Below are 8555 nucleotides of genomic sequence, written 5' to 3'. Positions count from 1 at the left end.
AAAGCACTTGACACAATGTATATAGCAAAATGGGTTTTGATTTTCAGAACACCGAAAATCTCCTTTTAAAAACTTCTAATTCTTCAGTTTTAAAAAAATCAATTTCTGGTTGGAGAAATAATGGATAGCACAGTTCATAGGGGAGCAGAAAAAGTAACATCCATATTCGAAATGATACCGCGGATATTTGTGTTAATCATTAAAATGCAATTTTAATGGCACATTCCAAGAGATTTCAATTCTGTGTGACACCACACAGATACCCAGGAGAGTATGTTTAACCACCCTACACAGCCAAACCCTCAGATTTTTCCAGAAGAGTACAGATAATCAAATAAGCCCATTAATCAATGTTGCACAAGTGAATGAAATTCTATTTGGTGATTGATCGGTTGAAAAGTATCTAAACTGGAAAATTTGAATCTATTTACATGTTCACGCCTACTGTCTTCCCAGTATCTTTGAAAGACTTTGAAGTTAAAACAATTGCCTGGTCTTCATGTCCCAAGCACAGCCTGTATACAATAAGAATTGCTTCCCATTGTTTAAAGCATTTGTCCTTTTATTTTTTAATCCTGGGTGATCGAGCAGTGATTTTCTTGAAGGGGCAGATCATGTGGATTTTATTTTAGATTCTCTACGTTCCTACTCTTAAATATAATTGGCTCTTATGAGTAAGTTCAGTACTATTAATATCCTTATAATTTTCTGGCTACATTCTTTCAATAGAATAAGCCAAGGGGAAAAACCTTCTAATTTCTTCCATATTTCTTTTTTCTCACAGAAGTTACAAAGACTAGAAAGGGGGTGTCTAATACTTGATCATCCTGACAGGCCATTGAAAATGTGGTTTTACGACACCAAAAGATTTTTACAAAGGAAAAGAAATATGGAACTCGCTCTCACGGCTTTCTTTCACAGGGGAAGAAAATTCTACTGCCTTTCATCTCTTCGAGATCTGATTCATTGAAACATAAACACCCGGCCCAAAAGGACGCAGAAGCAGTGACCTGTACGCTCTCTTGGCGCTATGAACTCTGACTCAGAAACCCTGATGCACAGCAGCACGGCCGTGGCCTAAGTAGACCTGATCTGTGGCAGGACAGAGGCTTTTCAAAGAAGGCTGGAGGAGACGTGCCTGGGAAATGGTGGTCCCAGCATGACTGCGTCGGTTGGCTACGGCTGCGTAACGAACGTCTCCACCTCCTCGTCTGAACACAGCAACAATGTGTTACTTCTCGTGACTCTGGGGGTTGATGGGTACGGCTGCTGGTTGTGCCCGCGCTCACGCATGTGGCTGCAGTCACAAGGTACCCGTGCTGAGATGAGCTCACGCAAAGTTCGGGAGTCGCAGTGGAGATGCGGCTGGCCTCCCACCCCTGGGTCCCTGAGAAGGGTGGCCTCAGGATTGTAAGAATGAGACAAATAGACTCCACCTCTTGATGAAGGAGGTATGATAGTTAGCACAATATTAATAATAATTAATACTATTATTAATGTCACCAACAGTTTCTCTTCTCGGTAGTAGTGAATTTTATACTTAATTTCAGAAATCAGAGAAATAATTCATCCTTGCTTTTCTAGCAGATATAGTAACACAGGTCGATACATGTAGCATCTTCAAGGCTTCGCCCTTCCTAGCTCTTCCATGCAGATCAGCCCTTCGCCTCAGCTGAGGTGTGTGTCTCAGGCGTGGCGTCGGTGGGTCCGCCGAGGTTCCTCGCCACTTGGGCTTTGAAGGCTATGCCCTGCCACGGATCCAGGCAGAAGAGAGAGGAGGTTCCCCTCCCCCAGCGAACCCCTGATGTCAGTTTCTTCCCCGTTTTCACTGACCGCAACAATTCACTAAGTTTTCCATTGGGAAAAAACACGGCCTGTTCTCTAAACTCAGAATGCATGTTCCTCTAAGGAAGACCATTTTAACAAGACTCCTTAGAAATTACACAGCTTACTGGGCTAAAATCAAAACAACACAACACAAACCACTTACCCACCAGCCTCTACACTGCAAGGATCGGAGCCCACTTTCTCCGAGGCGGCTTTGACCACACACACACACACACACACACACACAGAGGCAGTAGCGATCAGAGCTACCTCAACCCAAACTTTCAGAGTCAAAGACACACAGCTTGCTTTTGGAGTCATTTAATTTCATAAACACCTACACAACGCTTGCCTTATGCCAGGGACTGTTCTGGAGGGTTTATGGAGAGTAATTCATTTGCCCGCGGTCACAAACTCATAAAGTGGGTACTTTCCTTATCGACATTTTTAATATGAAGAAACGAGGGCACGGGATTGTCCTTACAACCCAGGGGAAGAGGCATCATTCTGCCTTGAGAATCCTGTTTCTGGCTTCTGATCTCTGCTCCCTCTCCCCAGGCCGGATGACGAATTCCTCATTCGAACCACTGCGTGGCTGTGCGGCCGCCACGTATATCATCTGCTAAATTAAACTATCCCGAGAAGGAATGTGCTAGAGAGTGTGACGTGCGGCTAGATCGCCACTGGCCTGAGTACCTAGGATTTGGGGATGGAAAACAATTATGAACGACTGCAAGGCTTTGTCCCGGACGTTCAATCGCCCCGTCGTCGTAAAATTTTACGTAGCAGAAAACCGGAAGGGTCGCGGCATGGTCGGAAAACATCGCGGTTCGGGTTGCAACTCCAGATCCCTCTGTCCTTACGCTCTAAGCTGGCCAAGGGGGACAGCGGGTTATGTGCTCATACGACTATCCGATTGTGGCTTCTGAACCCAAACTAGCTGGTGGCAGGCAGCAGTTCTCAGAGAATCAGTTTCTTTTCCACGTGAAACAAGCCCAAAGACAGAAGGGAGGAGCCCAATGCCTCATTCATTCTGAAAATAGGACGGACTTCGTACACGCTCGGTAACGTTCCTCTCTAAAACATTGAGAAACACATAGTGATTGCAACTCCGCTCTGGTTTAATTTAAAGTTGAGCTGAACCCCAGAAGCTACGGTTTGTTAGTGTCTCCCCTTCTGGGCCCTTACATGTACTCTGCGGCACCCCACGACAATAAAAATCCCCTCAGCAGATGACGTGCGCTCTCTCACTCAGCCGAAAAGTGTCAGGGGACTTGGGAACAAATGCCTGACCTCGGGAAAGAAACTCTTCAAAAGAGTCATTGTTTTGTGTTAGGAATTTGGCCCACAGGGATCCATTCAAACAACATTTAGAAAAGGAAAGAAGGCCCTTTTTTGTTTCACAGTGTGACGAGATTTAGAAGTAAATTAAATTTGGGAATCCGGCTGAGCTGCCCCAAGTGCGCACAATGATGCATGGCACCCACTCCAGCTAAAAGGACTCACACCCTCTGTTAATCTCCCAAAGAGCAGCACATTCCCTTAAGGCTGTACCTTGTGATGAGATGATGAGGGTTTTAGGGTTTAAGTGGCATTTTCCCGTCGGCAGAAGTCTGTAAAAACAGAATGATTTCTCAACAAGTATTTGCCTAAAAGGAAATAAAAAGCTTTCTTGTGTCTTAGTGTGAAGCTGACCTTGACCCATATCATCAGGGGACCCAGCAGCTTTCACACGGCCTGGTTCACCCAGACAAGCAAAGAGTTGAAAATGCTATTATTTGGAAACACGAGTCTTTTCTCTAAAGCAGCAAGTTTTCAGCACAAACAAATTTCCCCAGTTCATTTAGGGATAAGAGATCACCGTACGGATGGGATTACTATGCACACCTCCTGGACAGGGACATATATCACAATATCACGTCAGGCCAGCCCAGGAGGTTAGGCAGTGCAGACCATTAATTTACAACAACACGGCTGTGTCTTAATGCCTGTCTGTGACAACACGGAAACTAGAGAACTTGAGACATCCTCACGACCGAGCACGTAAAAACGCTGCGTAAAATATAACCAATATTCTTTAAACTGTTTAATTTTACTTGGGAAACAAAAAAAAAAAGTAAGGAAATCCCTTCCCATGGACCCCAAGTGACAAAGGGAAGAGAATGCATGTCACCGTGACACATCCAAAGCCACAACCAACGCCTTGCGTCCGAGAGGGAAGCTGGAATTCACACACCACGGGAGGGCTGGGACCCACGAGTCTCTGTCACAGAAGGACCTTGTGGCAGCCATTGGACTCTGGGCTAGACAAAAGTTTTCCATGGGTTTTAGTAAAAGAAGGTCTCCCTCCGAAAGGCATTAGAATCCTAATTCCATCCTAGGTGGTCCAGTGACAACCAAACTAAGATTTTTTTTTTAATGGCCCTGCGATGCCAGGATATTACACATGAAATGGTCTGTCCAAGTCTTTGCTCAAAAGTCACCTTCTCAGCCAGGCTTTCCCAGGTGACAGTTCTTAATTTGATATCACCTGCGTCCCTTTCGTCCCGAGCACTTGCTGACTTCGCATTATTATGCTACACAAATTACCAAATTATCGAATCATTTGTCTGTGTCCAGCAACGGGACCGGAAATTCCAGGAGTAGGCGAAACTCTCGCGTGCCTGATGAAACGGTTTGTTTGTTTTTTTCCCACCAGCCTAGAAGAATAGATCAGCCATTCATTCAAGCGAGGTTACGCTCTTTCTCCCACGGGTGCCCCAGAAAACGGCTAAAACGATGTAATGGCGAAGCCCAACGGTCTCTAACAGATCCTAGTCCTCTGCTCAAAACACAGAGTCCCACCTGTAAGTCCATGACGAATAATATTCCGGGCTTTCCCGTAATTGTGGGGAAAAAATGAAGGATCGGCGGCACGCGCTCCCACAGGTTTTACTTTTCAATGGGATCGAGCGAGCATTATTCCTCCTTCCACGTTTTCTCTCTCTTTGTGCCAACGTCTACTTTCCCATTCCATCGCTTCACCAATATTCTAGTGGCAGCTGTCCACGGGTGTCTTGGAACTAAATTCGTTCCAAGCGTTGTCTTAGAGGGAGATTTGCATGTTACATGTGCAAAAAACAAAAGAAAACAAAACAAAACAGAAAAACACACTCATGCTGAATTTGATCCACCTGAAGCTTTTCCAAGAGCATGAAAGCAAAGATCAGATGGAGACTTCCGGTTTCAGCTTTTTATTTTCCACACTCCATTTATTTCAACTCACGACCTACACGAAAACTTGCCTTTCCCCCGTCGCTTCTCATCTCTGTCCTATCGCTTGTCTTCATTGAGATGCAGTGCCATTACCAAAATAATAATAATAATAATAATAATAATCATCTCCAGTTTTAATGTTGAAATAGCTTTCAAGGAAGGCTGTCACAAGGTAAATGCAAATATCTAATCGCTGGGTAAATATCAGAGCCTTTCACTTCTCATTTTATTCCTTGATGGATTGATATAGAAATCAATCCCTTTGGAGATACATTTATCACATTTAATACCACTAAATAGGACGTGCATCATTTAGCAAGGTGCTTCGGTACCTGTAATCAAGAGCTCTTGTTTTGGGCTCCAGTGCACAGAACCCGTATTCCCGTCCTGCTTAACCTAGAATACCTCTTTTCTGTTGTTATATGAACAACATTTAATGTCCATCCTGCGAGAAAGAGGCAGGCTGTGATTCATTCTTGCCAAGCTCCCTGCATACAAATGACGAGCGGCTTGGTGGCAGGCGGGGTTACAAACACAGTGTGTGTGGGGTTGCAGAGGGTGGCTCACTTATAAAATGAAGAAAGCTGTCAGAGACCATCACGTCACGTGGAATGCACAGACAGAAGCAACTTGAGATTTTTTTTTTAACTCTGAGACGAGGATCTGTTTTCTTTGCCAGGCTGAATCAAGAGACCCCCCGCCCCCACAAAAAAATATCCAATTCGTAATCATTGGAGGCTGCGAACATGTTATGTTACAGCGCAAAAGGGACCCCACAGATGTGGCAGAGCTAAGGACCTCCAGATGAGGAAATTATCAGGGATCATTAAGGCTGACAGGACATCACAAGTTCCGTCATACCAGGGAGGCAGGAGGGACATGTGACAACAGACAAGGAGGGTCAGAGAGATGCAGCCGGAAAGGGGCCTCAGCAGCCATTGGTGGCTTTGAAGATGCAGGAAGGGCCAGAAGGTGACAGGGCCCAGAGGCCACTAGAAGCTGGAAGAAGCCAAGTTGTGTGCGGAAGGAACGCAGTCCGCCGGGACGGTCCCAAATGCCACTGGACTGTTCACTTTAAAATGATTACGACGGTAAATTTTAAATGTATGTGTATTTTACCCCATTTCAAAAGAAGAGGAAGAAGAAGAAAGAAAAACAACTGTGTTGACGCTGGCTGGGTGGTGTGTGCCGATGCCCATCTTCATGAAGCTGGGCACTGGGCGTGGCTCGTGCGTCTGTGAAGCCCGAAGAGACAGACGTTGGCCTGACAAGCAGTTGTCTGAGGAGGAGAGCTTTGAAGAAGAAGTAGAAAGTACCCCACACCCCTCTGCCACACTGGGGAGGGGTAAAGCTCAGACCTGGGAGAAGATTATACTGTTTCATCTTCCACCTGTATAAACAAGGCATGAATCTCCACGGTTTCCCCTGGAAATGTTTCATGCCCCAGCAAAGAAAACGCATGTACAAAAAAAAATAAATACATAAAAAGGTTCTGTTAGTTTAAGGTTCTGTTTCGCCTGCGTTTAGCGGTGGCAAATAGGAGCCTCTGCGTGGCTCTGCCGGACGCATGGTGCCCTCGGGTGTAAATATTAAAATGACACGCCATCTTTCAGACTCTGCGATGCAAGCTGCAGTCCACGGCCTGCGTTGCCATGCCAACGCACCGCACACTGGGCAGCTCAAACCACAGACGTTTCTTCCCTCCTGGTCCTGGAAGCTGGAAGTTCAAGTTCTAGGCGTGGGCTGGGTTAGTTTCTCCCGAGGCCTCTCTTCGTGGCTTGTGGATGGCCGTCCCTCGGTGTGTGTGTCCCAAACTTCCCTCCTTATCCAGATACCAGTCACATTGGGTGGGGGTTCCACCCTCATGAACTCATTCCACCTTAGTCACCTCTCCGAAGGCCTTGTATCCACACACGGTCACATTGGGGGTTAAGGCTTCGACGTGTGCATCGGGGTGGGGGACACAATTCCCTGTAACACAAGGTGAGGGTTTCAAGGAAGACGAAAGCGTTCAGTCCCTAACAGCGGCGAAATCGACATAGGGTCCCGACCGATGACACGAAACGCAAGCACGGGCACCCGGCAGGCTGACCACCCAGAGCTCAGAAAGGGAGGGCACGTTTTAAGCTTTACGGCCCTCAAAAGAGAGAATGGACGAGATTTTAAGATGCTTCTTTCTCTGCGGGCGTCACGGATCCATTTTATCTGCAGAACCAGAGACCAACACGATGGCCAGACCCGCCACAGACGAACTTAGAGCAAAAGGCACCGGGACCCGGGGGCTCAGAAACACACCAGCCCCCTCTTCGAGCTGCAGACCTGCAGGATCGGTGATTTCTACCCCCTTCAGTGGCCACACGGCAGCCCCGCCCACCAGAACATCTGCCCGTCCAGCGTGTTACCGAGTTGACTGACAGCCTGTGCTTCACTAACCTGATGTCCAAGGAGCTTGGAGACGCTAAAGATGCAGCACAGACAGACTTGGAACGGGCTCCGCTGCCCTCCTTTGGTCAATGGTCGATGCAGTCACGCACATGTAGTGTCACCCTCCCCCGTCCCCCGTCCCGCCCTCAGCTTGCGAGATTCACGGAATCAGAATCCCTGCTTCGATGGGTTTGTTGCCGAAAACCTGCCATTTTTGCAGGCTCCATCCTGCATGAGGAAGCTGGTGGCCCGTGCTTTCTTCGAGGAAGGTGGAATAACAAGGCTTCTCGTGTACTGAATAATTACTTCGGCTTCTAACTGGCAAAGGAGGCGACAAAGGGTCCTCGTCCACGGCGTGAAGCAGGGATGGTTCGCACACTTGGACGTGGAACCCTAGACACACCCTTTCCGAAGGCCCCGGGGGAAGCAGCCCAGGGAGGCGCATCTGAAATGCACAGACCACCAGTTCACTCGGCAGTGTAGACTCTCGGCAGAAGTGCTGGGCGGGGTAGGGATGACAAAGCCAGCCCAGGGGACCCAGCACATGCTGTTCTCGGCCCGTTTTACCCCCTCCTGGCTTCCTTCCCACATCAAGGGACAGACACTGCCAAGCTGTCTAGGTTTGGGGTCACCTTGATGGCTGTTTCGGGCCTGGATATCGGCCAGGTCAAGGCAAACATAGTGTGATGAGAAATTAAAAGTCGATCAGGATGACAGGAAGTATTCCCTGTCATGGGACAGTAAACGTCAAGAAAGGAAAGTGAATGCAGTGAAGGAGGGCGTTTGCGAAACAGCCTGACAAGGAGACTCTTCCTTGCTTAATATAAATGACATATTATCCTCTCCTGGCAACTCAGTAACGAGTCAAATGAGAGCAAAGATGTACTCAAAGCATGCCGCCATCAACCGGGACCCGACCCAGACCCCGCAACCCTCGGCCCCTATGCTGTTTCCGCTGAGCCATGTGATAGCCATCCATCCATCCATCCATCCATCCATCATCTATCATCTATCTATCTATCGATCTATCTATCTATCGATCTATCTAT

This window comes from Pteropus alecto, unplaced genomic scaffold (genome assembly GCF_000325575.1).
Source record: "Pteropus alecto unplaced genomic scaffold, ASM32557v1 scaffold18, whole genome shotgun sequence".
Lineage (NCBI taxonomy): Eukaryota > Metazoa > Chordata > Mammalia > Chiroptera > Pteropodidae > Pteropus > Pteropus alecto.
The sequence above is the reverse complement of the archived record's forward strand: the minus strand, read 5'-3'. Positions refer to the sequence as shown.